At 39.8% G+C, this 15,904-nt stretch overlaps 1 protein-coding gene across 11 annotated transcripts in view; it reads left to right on the forward strand.

The window, feature by feature from the left end:
- FHIT (fragile histidine triad diadenosine triphosphatase) overlaps positions 1-15,904 on the forward strand; it is a 1,429,687-nt gene that overhangs the window by 761,540 nt on the left and 652,243 nt on the right. The window lies entirely within an intron of this gene.

Raw genomic sequence — 15,904 nt, forward strand, 5'->3', positions numbered from 1 at the left:
TAATAGGTATACAAATGTATACTCATGCATATGGAAACTTTTGTCTGCTTTCTTTCACTTAGCACCTATAATATTATCTTTTGTTTGATTCCTCATCAAAAATGTCCTTGGCACAAGTGATCATCTCGCCCTGCTTAGGGTTGATTTTTTTTTTTTTCAGTGCCATCCTCTCTGAAGACTACAAAGAATCTTCGTTGTGGGTTTTGTTTGTTTGTTTTGTTTTGTTTTTCTGTTTTTCCTTCTGGTCCCTCCCCCACAAACTTTGCCAGAAAGATGTGGGGCTTACTCCCCTGCCCCCACACCAGATAGCTGCTTTCTCTAGATCCTTGTATGAAAGTGACCATAAACTATATTCTGTAGTGGCCATCAGAACACGTAAGTGCTTACCTTTCCAAGGGAAGAAATAGATGTGTCTAGTTGTAAGAGACTTACCTTGGTATCAAGGAGAAGGTCAGACTGTGGGTACCAGGAGACTGGACTAGTCTTAAAGATTCGCTTGGCTTGGCGACTAGATAATTGCGAAACCTTAGGTCATCATCTGTGACTGTGGTCAATATTAGGCCCAATCACATGGGGAATAGTTCTGAATAGTAAATGAATACTGGCCTCAGCTAGTGTGGTGTCTGACAGGTAGTAAGCTCTTGGAACTAGCTGTTTTGTATCTTAGCCTTTGCTGTGGTCTGTGGTGCTGTGCTGTGGGGTGGGGTATGGTTGTGGTATAGTGTGGTTGCAGTAGTTGTGACGCTGACGTTACTTACTACCACAAGATGTGTGTCTCTGAAGTCAATGTCTTTATGAGTCCTGGCAGACTCCCAAGCAAAAAATAGTAATTCCACCCAATCTGGACAGTACAACAGAGGATTCCAAAATTCTATTGTAAATGAATTTGAAGGCAGAATTCTGGTGCTCATTTCTTTGGTGAAGCTAAGCCATGAAATCCTGCTGCTTGTCCTACATTCTAACTGAAAATGGCAGTTGATCTTGGGACAACTTGCTTTCTTACCGGGTATTCAACATAACAGGTATATCTGTGTTAGTCTTTTAGCCCCCTTCCCAATCCCTCTTAAAGCTTTTTTAAAGATTTATTCGAGAGAGAGAGAGAGAGAAAGCAAGCAGGTGCAGTCATGCATGAATGGGAGGCCCAGAGGGAGAGAAAGAGAGAAAATCCTGAACAGGCTGCACGCCCAGCATGAAGTCCCTCACAAGGCTTGATTTCATGACCCTGAGTCATGGCCTAAGTTGAAATCAAGAGTCAAACACTTAACCAACTGAGCCACCTAGGTGGCCCCAATCCTTCTTAATTTTTAAAAGCTTTTCTCTGTGTTCAGAGTCCAGTTTAGCCTTGTGATGGCTCTCTGCCCAGCTCGTAAACCCATTACCTTTCTTTTCTTTAGAGGCATGACTCATTGACTTTGGCCTCCTAGTATTTTTAATTTTGCTCTTTCTCTCAGCTTATCAAAACACATAGACTTCCCTTTCCTTTTATGGGAAGGAGTGCAGCAAATGATTCAGAGTAAGGACTCTGGGCTCTACTCTTGATCTATGCTAAGGCTGGTGCCTCTGAGCAATTTGAACCTCTCTAAGCCTCGGTGTCCCCATCTATTGAAATGGGGAGGCAGTTAACGCCGAGGGCTTAAGGAGATAAACCATGTAAAATGCGTAGGACGATTTCTGGCAGATAGTAATGTTATCTAATGATGATGCTCGTGGTGATGGGGCTTATCTATGCTCCTAATTCCTTTACTTGGTAGAATTTAGTCTCAAATATTATTAGCCGTTTTCAAATGCACATCTTGGCGCAGACCTTTCTTCTGAATTAGACTTCTGCCTTATTAACTGCTTTCTGAATAGTTGTACCCCTCGTGCTGCTGACACCTTAAATGCGACTTCTCTGAAGAGCAGATTCTGTTTTTGACCTTCTCCATCTCTATTGCCTTAAAGTATCCCCCACCTTCAGGTTCATCAGTGATCTTTGAGTACTTGTGAAAAGGTCATCTTCCCACATTTCTAATATAACCAAGTCCTATATGTTCTCACAACCTTGTTGTCATCTGTTTACTTCTATTTCTATGTCCAGGGCCACAAATCAAATCTGAGTCACGCCCTTCAGGACTCAGTACAGTTTAAGCGATGATGATGATGACAGCAGCATGCTTACTGTTTATTAAGCTCTTACTTTGTGCCCAAAACTCCTCCAAGCGTATATAACATGTATCACTTTATTAAATCTTCACAATAGTTTTCTGATATAGGTACTATTTCCTCTATCAGAGATGAAAAAAAAAAAAACAAACAAACAAACCTCAGGCTCAGAGACATTAAAAAACCTGCAGAAGGTCATGGTACTTAGACTTGGAACCCAGCCCATGTGACTCAGATGCTTGTGTAGTTAACAACCCTCTACTGCTTCCTTAGCCTTTCCCCTTCCGTGCCAATTGCTCTCCCTACTTCCAGCGCCAGTCCTCTCCAGTTTAGGTGCCGTTGCTGCCAGATTCCCATAGTACTTACTAATAAGTGCAGTTCCTTGACTGAACTGATTGGAGGTTGGGAGGTAGGACATGTTACTCAAGCTTAAGTGGGCATATAAATGCACTGAAATTACATATGGAGTGGGTTGATTTGTTTCTCAAAAGGAAGCTAAGAGCTGTATCTTGGATAATGTCCCAGAAGCTCCTTGAGTTGGCATTCAAGGCTCTCTTCAGTTACTCTGCAGTCCATTCTTTCTAGGCTTTCTCACAATATCCCCATTCCCATACTTCTGTCCCAGTCAGACCTGTCCATTTATTATTCCTCTTGCCTTACAAATCCCTCCCCCACCTTCACTACCGAAGCTTTGCCTACAGCATTACCAGATCCTAAGAGACCCCGACATCCCCCTCCCCATTTTCTTTCCCGTTCATTCTCCAAAGTTTAGCCTCTGCCCCACCTCCTTTTGGGATCTTCACAGATGACTCCAGCCTGGTAATGAGAGGACTTTCTTCTAAAGGCCACAGGACACAAAATGGAGATGCCAACTCTGTGGCCTGCAGGAGCATCTCAGGATCCTTACACAGTGAAGCCAGCCCATCATTTCCATGGAAGTTAAACAGTCCACTGTTGCCAGGTGGCCCAGTGTTTTGAGAGGTTATATAAATCTAAATATTTAAGTGCAATCTCATAAATGTTTAAAGCTGACATTTAAATGAAAAAAAAAACTATCAGGGGGCAAACAAAATTTGTTTGGAGGAAGCCACCAGGTTTGGACGTCTGCTAAGGAGTGTGTCATCCACATTTACTGATTGAAAGTTGCTCCTACTGTCTCCTCGAGAGAATTCTCTTTTTATTTGTTCAGTTTCCAAAATTGTTTGGAAGAAACTGACCCTCTGCTGTGTGTTTTGTAAATGATCTTTTTTCCTCCCACAATAATTAGTACAGACAATTCTAGAATGACAGTCAATATCATGTAATCAAAATATCCATTGTAGTGCATTGATAATACATGACAGCTTGTTTGGGTGCCGCCTTCTTTCACAAAAAGTGATTAGAATTTTAAAAAATTACTCAGGTAAGACAGCAGCCAAAAGCTTCAGAAATATTTGGCTTAAAACGCACATTTCAATACTTATTATAGTAAATTCTTAGGCAACAACTCACTTGCAAGTGTTTTGTGAAGAGTTGAGGTTATCTAACTAGAGAAAATTGGATTGAATGCTTTTCCTCTTTTTAATATTAGAAATACAGATTGAAAATAAGCTTTTCAAAAAAAATTGAATATCCATATATTGTTATTAAGGTAAACTGGAATTATTTTCATTTGGCAGTTCTGAAGCAAGTAAGTGAATGAAATTTGTAGTTGATGACTTGTAATTACATCGATTTTCATTTTCCTTCTTGGGTATTCTTCAAAGTGACAATGCTTAGAGCAAATGTCACTTTATCAGCAACAGCTTTACAACACCTTAATTGCAGCAGACAGATACACTCTGAGAACAGCAGATGAAAGGCTCTGCCAACCCTTAGGGCTGGTCAGCCATCCCACTTACCTCCAAGTCCCCAAGAACTTGTGCAGTGCTTGACTTTAGTTAAGGGAGAAAAAAAAAAAACAAAACCCACACACAATATGTTGATGGGAGTGGTGTTGGACAGCACAGGACCCAGAAAGATAGAAAGAGTTGACAATCCATCAAACAAGAAATGTTCTTCTGACAGGTGTATTGTATATAGAGAATACATAATGAAGGAAGTGACAGTAATTAAAATATGGCTACTTAACTGAATGATTGCTCGAAATTTGGTTGCATGGTAAAGACCTCATTACAGACCACATTTGGCATGGAAATAAAGTTATGTCAAGGGGTAATTAATTTGCTCTCAGGTGGAGTGATTTGGTCACCTGCATTGGACGAGTCCAATCCAGAAACCAAGATGCTTCCTCTTCTTGCATTTTAAAATCTACCAGGCCAGACACTCGTTTTAGAAGCTGTTAGGGGGCTGCAATTAAGAAACTATGAGCAGAAAGCCCATGTGTGAGGACAGATGACAGTGTGAGGAATTATAGACAGAATATGCCCCTGGGTGTTACTGAAGCAGGAAGCCTCATATCCTGCAGATAGATGCAGTTTCTGCCTTCATTTCTGACCGTGAGTCTTCAAAGGGACCATTACCTAAAATTTTCAGCAAATATCAGAGTGGTAATTCTGACGCTTTAACATAAATCAGAATTAGCTTGAAAGCTTAGAAGATCCCAAGCAGATGGGCCCCAGCCCCAGAGTTTGGGATACAGCAGGTCTAGGATGGGGCCCAAGGGTGACTATTTCTAACATGCTCCCAAGTGGTGCTAATACTGCTGGTCTGGAGACCACACGTTGCTAACTGTTGATATAGAACACCATTTAGTGAAAGCAAATGAATTACTAAATCGGGTGCCTTCGTGCAGACTGTTCCATTCTGGTGCAAGAGAAATGAGGATAATTCTCAGGCAATTCCTACCATACAAAGAACACCAAGCTCACAGGAAGCAACCAGAGTGGGATGGAGGGGAAGGTAGGCTTTGTGTTCAGAGGAAGTGGGTTCTAGGAATGAGTATTTTCCGCTTGGTAACTTTGTGACAGTTAGCAAGTTACTGAGGCCCTTTATGCCTCAGCCTCCTCATCTGTCAAAAGCAGATGTCAGTGGTCTATACCACGGAATTGTCTGGGGCTTTCCAAGGGAGGATGCAGGAAGTATTTGAGCACAAGAGTTGGCATGTGGGGAGGGCTGTCTCATTACACGACAGTATCAGTAATATGCCAAAGGGAAGTCACTGTGTATGGGTGCATATCAGCTTCCGTATATTTGGGCTGCTGTAACAAACTATTGAGGATGAGGTAGCTTATAAACAACAGAAAATTATTTCTCAGTTCCCAGAAGCTTGCAGCCGGAGATCAAGGTGGCAACATGGTTGAGTAAGGGCCCTCTTCTGGGTTACTAGCTTCTCATTGTATCCTCACATGGCAGAAGGGGCTAGGGAGCCCTGTGGGATCTCATTTATAAGAGCGTTCATGCCTTTCATGTGGGCTCCCCCCTCATGACTGAATCACCTTCCAAAGGCTTCACTTTTCAACACCATCAGAATCCAGGCATACAGATTCCAATATGGGAATACATGTATGACCTCAGTAATACATGTGGGAGAGATTGAGAGGTATTGCTTGTTTTCTGAGATGCAGGTGTCAAGTTTGGGGGGCCTTAGTTTAGAAGGCTTATCTTGTTGTACAAAACTACCTGAGGTAGAGTTGTTTGTCATGTCAGTACCACGCGTATACTTATTTAGGGTTTGTTTTCAGATGTGGTCAGGGATATTTCACACGAGATTGTGGACCATGCTGACCATGTTGGCCATACGGTATGTTAATGGATGCAGTAGCTGCCATGACTGGTGGTGACAGTGGTGGTATGTGGGAGAGATGGGCAGAGACGAATGGAGAGGGGGGAGAAACCGAAAGATGGAGAAGTAGGAGATGAAGAAAGGGGAGGTCCAAGACAGGAAGATGAGAGAGAACCAGGAATTCAGAGCTATAGTATCAAAATGCATTCAACTTAGGTTAAATGGAGTCTTCTTAAGCCTTCTAATCTGTATGCATCCATTTATACCATAAGCACTTACATGCCTACTGAGTGCTATGTGTTGTCCTCTCATATTTCGAGTAGTTCAAGAAATTCTGAGAATTTCTTAAAGATAATGGACATGGATAAGGGATACATGGTCCCTCCTCCCAGGAAGAGTGCCGATTAGCTGAAGAGAGATTGAAGAATAAGTAAGGTATCCTTATGCAAACAAGGGGAGGGAGATATTACTGAATATGGGCTTTCTAGAACAGCCTAGTTAGAATCCTGCCTTCAACCCTAATTAGCCAGGAGGTCTTGGACATGTTGGTTGTTCTCCATGACTCTTCAGTGTTCTCATGGATGCTGAGGAGGTGGCTCTGTTTTAAAGAGCTGTTGCTGTATGTATAGGACTCAGCATGTGCCATTTATTGCACAACTCACATAATAGGCTCTTCATTAATGAAAGCATGGGCTGCTTAGTCTATGAGGTGCTATTCTTTTGCAGGTAGGGTACTTGCCTTTAGGCTTGGGTTTTTACCCATGTCTAACTGTGATTACAGTGTAACAGGAAAAACTGCTTAGAGAAGAATCAAGAAGTGGAGTGTGAGGTCACACCAGCTTGAAGGAACATTGCTGTTCCTTCATGCAAACCTTCTTCTCTGGGTAGGTGAGAGAGCTGGCAGGGCAGTCCATGGATTTCTATAGAAAAAATGACAAAGAGCAGGAAGAGAAGCAAGTGATGGGTATAATAACTGTCGGTGTTTGTTTGTTTGTTTGTTTTAAATTTTATGTATTTATTTTGAGAGGGAAAGAGAGCAAGCATGAGCAGGGGGAGGAGCAGAGGGAGAGAGAGAATCTCAGGCTGACTCCATGCAGGGCAGGGATCCTGACTCAGGGCCTGATCCCATGACCCTAAGATTATAACCCAAGCTGAAATTAAGACTCAGATGCCCAACCAACTGAGCCAAACAGGTGCCCCTGTGGGTGCTTTTCTAGACACAGTAAGGTGAGGGTGCTCTCTCGTAGTCATTGCCCTACCATTATTGCGGAATTGTTTGATGGTATCCTTAGTCCTTGAATGCCAGAAAAGTGATTGCTCACAAATACACAGCTCACACCTGGTGGTTGTGGATCTTGGTTTCAGATCATGGCTTTTTGATAGTAATCAGACGATGGGACCATAGAGGGGTGAGGAGGAGGAAGTGGGGAAGGATGGAATCTCCTGGAGGCAGAAGAGACCAGTAAACACAGTCTCTTAAGTAACACATGGGTGAGTTAGTATGTGTCTAGCACTTAGAGCATTGCCTGCTGTGCAGTTACCCCTGAAGGATTACTTATTCTGTTACTTTGCCTAATAAGGATAGTCCCAAATTCTGACAGATCGCCTAGGAAACTGAATAAATGCAAGGTCAACCTTTTTTTTTTTTTTAAAGATTTATTTATTTATTTTAGAGAGAACATGAGAGTGTGTGAGTGAGGGGAGGGGCATAGGGAGAAGGAGAGAGAGAATCTCCAGCAGACTCCCTGGTGAGCTCGGAGCCAGATGCAGGTCTTGTTCTCAGGACCCTGAGATCATGACCTGTGCTGAAACCAAGAAGAAGATGCTCAACTAACTAAGCCACCAAGGTAGCCCACAAGGTTGACCTCCCTAAAGGCCATACTATAAAATCACATTATATGAATATTTAACTCCTAGGAATTCTATACATACTCTTAGGATAATCAACTTAACATATCACATAAAATCATTCATTTGACTGTTCAGAGCTTGTTTTCTTTTTCTTTTTTTCCCTTCTTTATTTTAATCTCTAATTTGTAATAATAAATTACCATAGAATAAAGCTTTCACATGGAATCATTTTTACTTCCCATGTCTAATCTGTAGCTTTCTTGCACTTAAGGATTGAATACACAAACCTACGTATGCTATATTTTGTGGGTGATGGATTTAAGGCATTGTCCGAAGTTATTGAGGACTTGAGAGTTTCTCCATCATGGGTGGTTGGCTGGTGGTCTCAAAACTTACTGCTGCCTTATATTTTTTAATCTGCCCAAGTAGGTATTTCTTACTTCTTTTTTTTTTTTTTTTAAAGATTTTATTTATTTATTTGACAGACAGAGATTACAAGTAGGCAGAGAGTCAGGCAGAGAGAGAGGAGGAAGCAGGCTCCCTGCTGTGCAGAGAGCCCAATGAGGGGCTTGATCCCAGGACCCTGAGATCATGACCTGAGCCGAAGGCAGAGGCTTTAACCCATTGAGCCACCCACTTCTGTTGTATCTTAAGTTGTGGAATCAAGTAGAGCCCGGTATAGGACACCAGGATTGGGCAAGGTGGTGGGCATACAGCAAATGTTATTTTGCATACATTTTTTAAATTGTACCAAGGGTCTGTTCTGTTAGCGACTTACCTGTTCATTTTTCTTTGCTCTAATAATAGGTTTTTGCTTAAAAGGCTCTGTCCATTACTGAGCAATTAGAGCAAGATTAGCATATTTAAAAACTGTGTAGAGTAGAAGGAGGGGATGACATTGAGCATAATTAGACCTCTGACAATAGGTTTTCATTTAAATGATTTTTTTTTTTGACAGCGTATAAATGCTTCCTAGCTTTGTTCATCTCTGACATAGTGTTTATCTTAAAGGGAGTCTATACTTGTTGCCCACATTTGAGCAGAAAATTTGTTGCATTTTTTAAATAGTTGTGTATCTGTGGAGTGTACTGAAGGACTACTGTGGTTCAGAGTCGTGGTTTTTATTTTTTTATTTTTAGATTTTGTAATTATGTTCTATAGTAATTCAACATGGAGTTAGCCCTTGGCAGTTTCTATGTAAGTAAAAGTTGGCTTCATTCTTGCACATTTTGTCATTTCCTGCTACAGTATCAGCATGCAAACACCAGATATTGGTCCTTTTTTTCTTTCCCAAATGTGAAGCTTGAGATCCCTTCTGAAACATTTAATTCATATTTTTAAGCTAGAAATATCAAGTCATAGACATCACAACTTACTTCTATGCCAGATAGGGACTATTTTAGAACATTTTTATTTATTCAATCAAGGCTAGTGTTTTATGAAATAATTGACTTGAAAACACAGAGTCCAAGTGAGTTGTTAGAGATGACAATACTTGCTTGCTGTCATTTATTTTCTCAGTAGTATTTCACATTATTGTATTCATCTATTACCAAAGTTTTGAGACCTACCTTCAAAGTATACATGAAGTCGTGATACTTGACATCTTCTTTCATTAATAATGTGAATAAAGACTTAGGGAAAGGAGGATTGTAACAGGTGGACACAGCATTTTTCCAGCTTTTAGAATTTGCCTTTAATGGTAGAAAATGCTGAGAAATACTCCCATCCTACTGGCATGCATATACTGATCGAGCAATACCTGGTAATGACGAAACAAAGCAAAACAGGGGCTAATAACCTATGAGAGGTTAACTCCTGTGTATTTGCTTTATCTTTTCTGTGGTATGTGTGTGTGGGGGGATGTATTACCATGCCCTTGTCTGTGAACAAGGATACCAAACCCTCAACTTATAATTCAATTCTCTCAAAGACAAGAAATAACTTAATACCACTTAATTCCACTTTATACTATGATTTATGTTGTAAACTCTATCTTTAAGAAGTGTGAAAGGTGTTATTATAAATAAGTATTAATGCCTATGGAATTTTTTTTTTAAACAAACTATCTCCAGAATTGTGAGGCAGTTTTGACACAAGTGTTTTCCAGAAAATAGTGAGCACTGTAAAGATGGTCACATTCTACTTTTTTGTAATGAATATCTTCTTGACAGTGAGAACTTGATCCAACAATATTTAAGTGCTGAAAATAGATTAAAAAGAAAACTACTTTTTTCATTGAGAGACAAAAACAATACGGACTGAACAAATGACAAAATAGCCAATTTGCAAAATAGTATTTTTAACTAAAAGATCTACCTCTTTACCCTTTAAATGTCAATTGTTTAAGTTTTGTTTAAGCTTGAAATCTGTGAATGGACAGAAGACTTTTTTTTTATTATTTTACATTTTTTAAGTAGCTCATGTCCATGCAGATTATAAATCTTTGAATAATCAGGTAAGTGGTAGTGATCATACATAGCTTTAGGGTTTGATTTTCAACCTCAGAATTATTGACATTTGGGGCTAGATAATTCTTTGTTGTGAGGGGACTGCCCTGTGCATCAGGCTGTTCTGATCCCACTAGATGCCATTGTGTCCTCACCCCCAAATGTGAAAACTGAAAGTATGAATAAACATTGCCTAATACCCCAAGGAGTAAAAGAGGGGCAAAATTGACCCTGGGTTGAGAAACATTGCTCTAGAGATGGGGGACAGGAATACTACTTTGAGTTTTCAGTGTTTTCTCTCTTATTTTCAATCACAACTATGACTGGTTAAGTCATTAAGACCGTTAGAAGCTGAGATCTCACCCAATGCTCATAGCGGAAATAAACTACATCACTTTGGCCTCATGGAAGCTCTAGGAATTCACTGGAAAGTAAGCACAAAAGAGACTCCTTGTCCCTCCTTACTTTTCCATCAGTATACATTCTTCCTCGTCTGTTTTCAGTGCCAATTCATTTTAGTAATGCAACTCAAATGGCTTAGAATTACAGTAGATAATGGATAATCTACCTACTCAGTAGAGTTCATTTCTTCCTAGTGAATGAAAATGCAAAATGAGAAATGTCTCTCTAGATGTCTGGCACTACTGAATTTGATTTGACAAGCTAATCATGACATCAGCAAGAGGTCTATGGAAGGTAAAGGTGGTGTAGTAGAGAGTAGAGGGAGCGTCCGGGGAAGATGATTGCTAATGATAGCTAGAGGCCTGATTTCTCATTCTCTGCCTCATTCCAAATGCGTGTTATGCTTGCTTGATGTGCTTGTCATTTAGAAATTTAGACTAGACCAGATGCTGCATTTGAAATGTTATACACAGTTCTGTTTGGTTTACCAAAGGTCTGTTGGAGTCAGAGTATCCAAAAATGATTTCTAAGTGAGGGGAAAATCTCTGATTAGATTGAGTTCCATCAGGGAAGAATGCGGACTCTAGATTGAAGCCATTGACAATGGCTCAGTTGTTTATTTAACCAAAAAAAGAAAAAAAGAAAAGGAAAAGGAAAAAGAGAGAGGAATGATACTCAGAAGACAAGGTTTTCATGTAGGTAAATAGGCATTTTAAAAATTATATTGATATTATCTGTATCACCAATATGTAGAATATTATCTGGTTTAATAAGACTGGTCTGTTTTGGACTAGGACCTAGATTGCGATCAGGGGTGACATCAAATACTTATTTAACTCTGAGTGCTTGGGAGGAGTTACCTCTCCCATGCCTCGTTGGAAATGGCATGTGTAAGGGTTATTTCTAAGATCTGGTGCTCTTTGGTTTTAGATACTTGGAAATTTGCTGTTGATGCTAATCAAAGGTCTTAGGAAGTATCCTTGGCATATGTGGCTACCATTGCTCATTTCTGTGTCCCAGAGACACATCACTGTTCTAGGAATTGCATTTTCTTCCCCTGCATTTTACTCTAGGAAGCCAGTTCACATTGACCAGTGTTAGCATATGAGCCCAGATCCATTGGCTGGTCTTGATTTAAACCCTGGTCAAGGTTACACGTAGGGAAATATTACTCTAGGCCAGGGCTGAACTGTGTTTGTGCTGTCCAGTATGGTAGATGATGACATGTAGCTACATGTGGCCGTTGACAACTTGATATATGGTGAGTTGATGACAGAATGGAAATATACATTTAATTAGTTAATTAATGAGTTGATGACAGAATGGAAATATACATTTAATTAGTTAATTAATTAAAAATATATTTAATTAAATGTAAATAGCCACTTGTAGCTACCAGGGTATAGCTACAGCACAGCTCTTGCTATTGAGAAAATTTACTGAGACATTGTTTTGAACCTGGGATTGTGATTACTCTGGGTCTTCCAAACAGACCATATTGACCATGACAGAGCCCTTGTCACAGCCTTGAGTCCTTGGTCTAGCCACGTGGACGGAGGCAGGAGAATATTTGTATGTGTGAAGAATCCCAGTGAGTTATGATTGCAGAAGTCTGATTTCTAGAAGCCTAATATTGAACAGAGGCATCTTTGATACTGAAAGGGAGAAGGGGAGTCAATGCAGACAAATATTTTTTATATTTACTCTTAGCTATTCTTTGAAATTAGGTCTATACAGTAGAATGCCTCAGTGGGTTTTTGTTGTTTTGTGTATATTGTTTTTGCCCTCATATTATCTGCTAAGCAATTTAGCACACCTCTGCTGAACCAGGGAAGAACCTTTGGGACCAGTCACAGGAACCACATACTTGGGGAGTGTAGAGTCATTTGTGTAGGACATGAAACAGCAAGGTATATCATGAACTTTTTGGTTATATGATAAATCATGGAGTTTCAAAAGATACTAGGTCCTTGGTCATGACACTAAGTACCAGTGATGTGGGAAATGAAGGCAGAAGTAAATATGGGTAAAATTAAATGTTAATATAACCTGCAGCCCATTGACAAACACTTGAGGCAGGCAGAGTATATGTTCCACCAGGAAACTCCTGTATTAATGTTAATGCCTTGCTCGAGGGAAAAACAACCTTAGTTTGACAATAACAAGGCCTCCTGTATCCCGTGCATCTTCTTTGGCATATGAAAATCCTTTTGCAATTTCCCTTACCTTTCCTTTGCCCCCCAAACCCAAAGTATACCATCAGTTGCCCTTCATAATCGTGGGGCAACAGAAGGCAGTAGGGAGCAGCAGGCAGCAGCCACTCCTTCTGTCCATGGGTCCCATCCCCATGCTTTAATAAAACCACCATTTTGCACCAAAGACATCTCAGAAATTCTTTCTTGGCCATCGGCTCTGGACCCCAGCAACCTTACCTATATATTTAAAAACTATGCTACCGGGAACCATTCTGTTTGGCACTTTTGATACATAGTTGTTGTCCTGGTGGCCCAGGGAAGTGAATCAAGTTTATAAATTCCTTTGAGTTTAAGCTTCCAGTCATGCTTGGACCAAGGTGTTGCCAGTCAGCCCCTTGCTCTCTGGTGGATAACACGTATTGAACAAAATCCCCTGAGAGACCTTCATCCATATCTGCATTATCAGGTCAAAAGGCTCATGATGCTTGGAAACTGGTAGTGATAATGATGTTTGGGGGAAAAAAAAATAATTGGTGTTTGATGTTCGGTTTGTTTTTCTAATACATGTCTGAGAAGGTGGAAAATATTTATATTGAAAGACAATTGAGCTTTAACCTGTATGAAAGCATTGAAGAGATTGACAGTAGCACTTCTCTCTCTCTCTCTCTCTCTCTCTCTTTTCTAAGACTTATATATTTATTTGAGAAAAAGAGCAAGCAGGGAATGGGCCAGAAGGCTAGGGAGAGAGAATTTCAGCAGACTTCCCGCCGAGCAGGGAACCCAATACGGGACTCCACCGCCCCCCTGAAATCATGGCCTCAGTCCACAAATCAAGAGTTGGGTACTTAACCACTCAGGGACCCTTCACAGCAGCCCTTCTCTAAAAGCCTTTTTAAAATTAAGACAAGATTTTCACTTTATTCCCTTTTTCTAAGGAAGTTGCAAAATCTTGAGAAGTTATCCCAAGTCTCAGTGTTCTCACTATAAAATGAAAAGGAGAGCACCAAACCCTTAGGGGTACTATGAGATTTAGGTAGATAATAAATGCATAGTTTCAGCATCATGCATAGACCACAGAAATTGCTTCATAAATTATAGCTACTATTATCAATGCTGCTGCTGTTGTGCATCTTAAAGGTTATATATTAAATAAGATACAACAAATCCAAATACACAAAGGCCTAGAAATAGGGTTAGTAAAGGGATATTGGGATAGGTGTTTCCTTTCTTTTCGCCCACCCTGAGAATTCTTTTGCAATGCAAATCAATCTCCCTTAATTTTGTTTGTTTTATAAACTAAGAGATTCCTCTACCAGGTGTTCTGAACACTGGGTCCATCCCTACCACTCAAAAATGGCTCTGGGAAACTTACCAGATGGTTTATTGTAGCAACAAATAGGCCTGTCTTTAAAGATATTGTCCAATTATAATTATACATGATCATGCTCTGATAACTTAAAAATACTTGTGGCAATCCTTTTTATTGATGAGCGGCTCTGAATGCTGGAATAAATAGCCTGTCAACCTTATTCCTGCTGAACCAACAGGACTCCGTTTTCCAGGTATGGAAAGAGAACAGTCAAGGTCTTAACCGCTAACTTTACTTGAGTATTAGTACTATGAAAGTCTGGTTCCCTCAGGAAAATGACATGTTGTGTATTTTCTTATTTAATTAGTGCTCCAAATCTTCTGCACTGAGTATCAATAGTGTTAGAATTAACGAGTTAACTCTTTTAGTTATCCACTTCCTTTAAGTGACATTTTAGGGGACTTTTGATTAATTTGACCTATTTCATCTAGGAAGTTGGATTCTCATTGTAAGAATTATCTGGGAAATATACTTTTCGTTTTGGGCAGAAAGACACATTTAATTTTAAAATGAAATCTATTCCTTCTGGACTCAGGGAACCTGTGAATTAATGCAGAAATTGATATTAGGATAAAATCTTAAACAATTAAGGGTAAGTATCTAAAACTCAATTAACCTTTAACAGTTCACCCCCTAGCCCTAGCATGTTCTCATTTTCATTGCTGTGGGATTAAATGGATCCTTTATCATTATAAGACCAGACAAAAGTCAAACTCTGTAAGACTGGTTTTAGCCAGGGTACATTTGCAATTCTCCCAGGATCAGGGATGTATACCACTTACTTGATTTGTAGTGCTTTCAATAGGTAATATTTTCCTTCCTGTTGGTGCTTTATTTTTATGAATCCATGCTGAGTCTACCTTCAGGTTATTTTGTGATAATGAAATGAACTTCCCAATAGGGGCCTCCAGGCCCAGATTCTTGTAACAATCACCATGATCTCTGCATTACTTACAGCATCAGTGAGTCTGAAGGTCAGGCCTTGCTCAGGATATCCAAAGACACTTTTCATTTTTTAGAAGCCAAAAAAGCCAAATGTCACACCCATCCTGAAATTACCTTAATAGTAAAATAATTTTATCATACTAGTTTGACGTGTTAGATATCTGTAGGTTTTTCTGTACTTTTGACACATAACTTCTCTTGTTTAAATTATTACTGAAGGACGATAGAACTTGGCAGAAATTTCTTAGTATTTCAACCCCCAAATGATTAATTTAAATGTCTATACCGGTCTTGAGAAGAGACATGAAAGTGCCACGCGTGCCCTTGATGGTCTCGGGTTGTAAGCTTTGCATGGGCGGCCCTCCGAAGATAGAGTTGCACACCAGAAGAAGAATATTGTGGCACAAGTTATCATTGGATGCTTTTCTATCATTCTTCATAATGAGCTTATTTGGGTTGATACCATGGGTTTTAATAATGATGGCCTCCACATTTAAAATATCTATATTACATATGGTATTCTAATATATTTTTCTTGCATGTTCAGCATTAACAAAGAATAACTATTGAGCATTTGTGTATGGAGAAGTTAACATATTTCAGAGGATTTAAGAAAATCAGCTTCCATGATCTAAAGATAAAGTGTTCATCTCAACGAGGGAAGGGACAGCTTCTTTGTGTCAACTTTCTCCTACATCCTGAGCTAAATTGTGGATTTGTTTGGCATTGCATTTTTTCTTCCGCAGAGGAGTGTCCTCGTTTTCACAGCCAAAACAGATTTTAGAGCAAAATAGAAGACTCTTTTCCGAAGGCAGCTGTGTTTGTGTGTGTGTGTGTGTGTGTGTGT

The sequence above is a fragment of the Mustela nivalis genome, assembly GCF_964662115.1.
Source record: "Mustela nivalis genome assembly, chromosome: 1".
NCBI lineage: Eukaryota > Metazoa > Chordata > Mammalia > Carnivora > Mustelidae > Mustela > Mustela nivalis.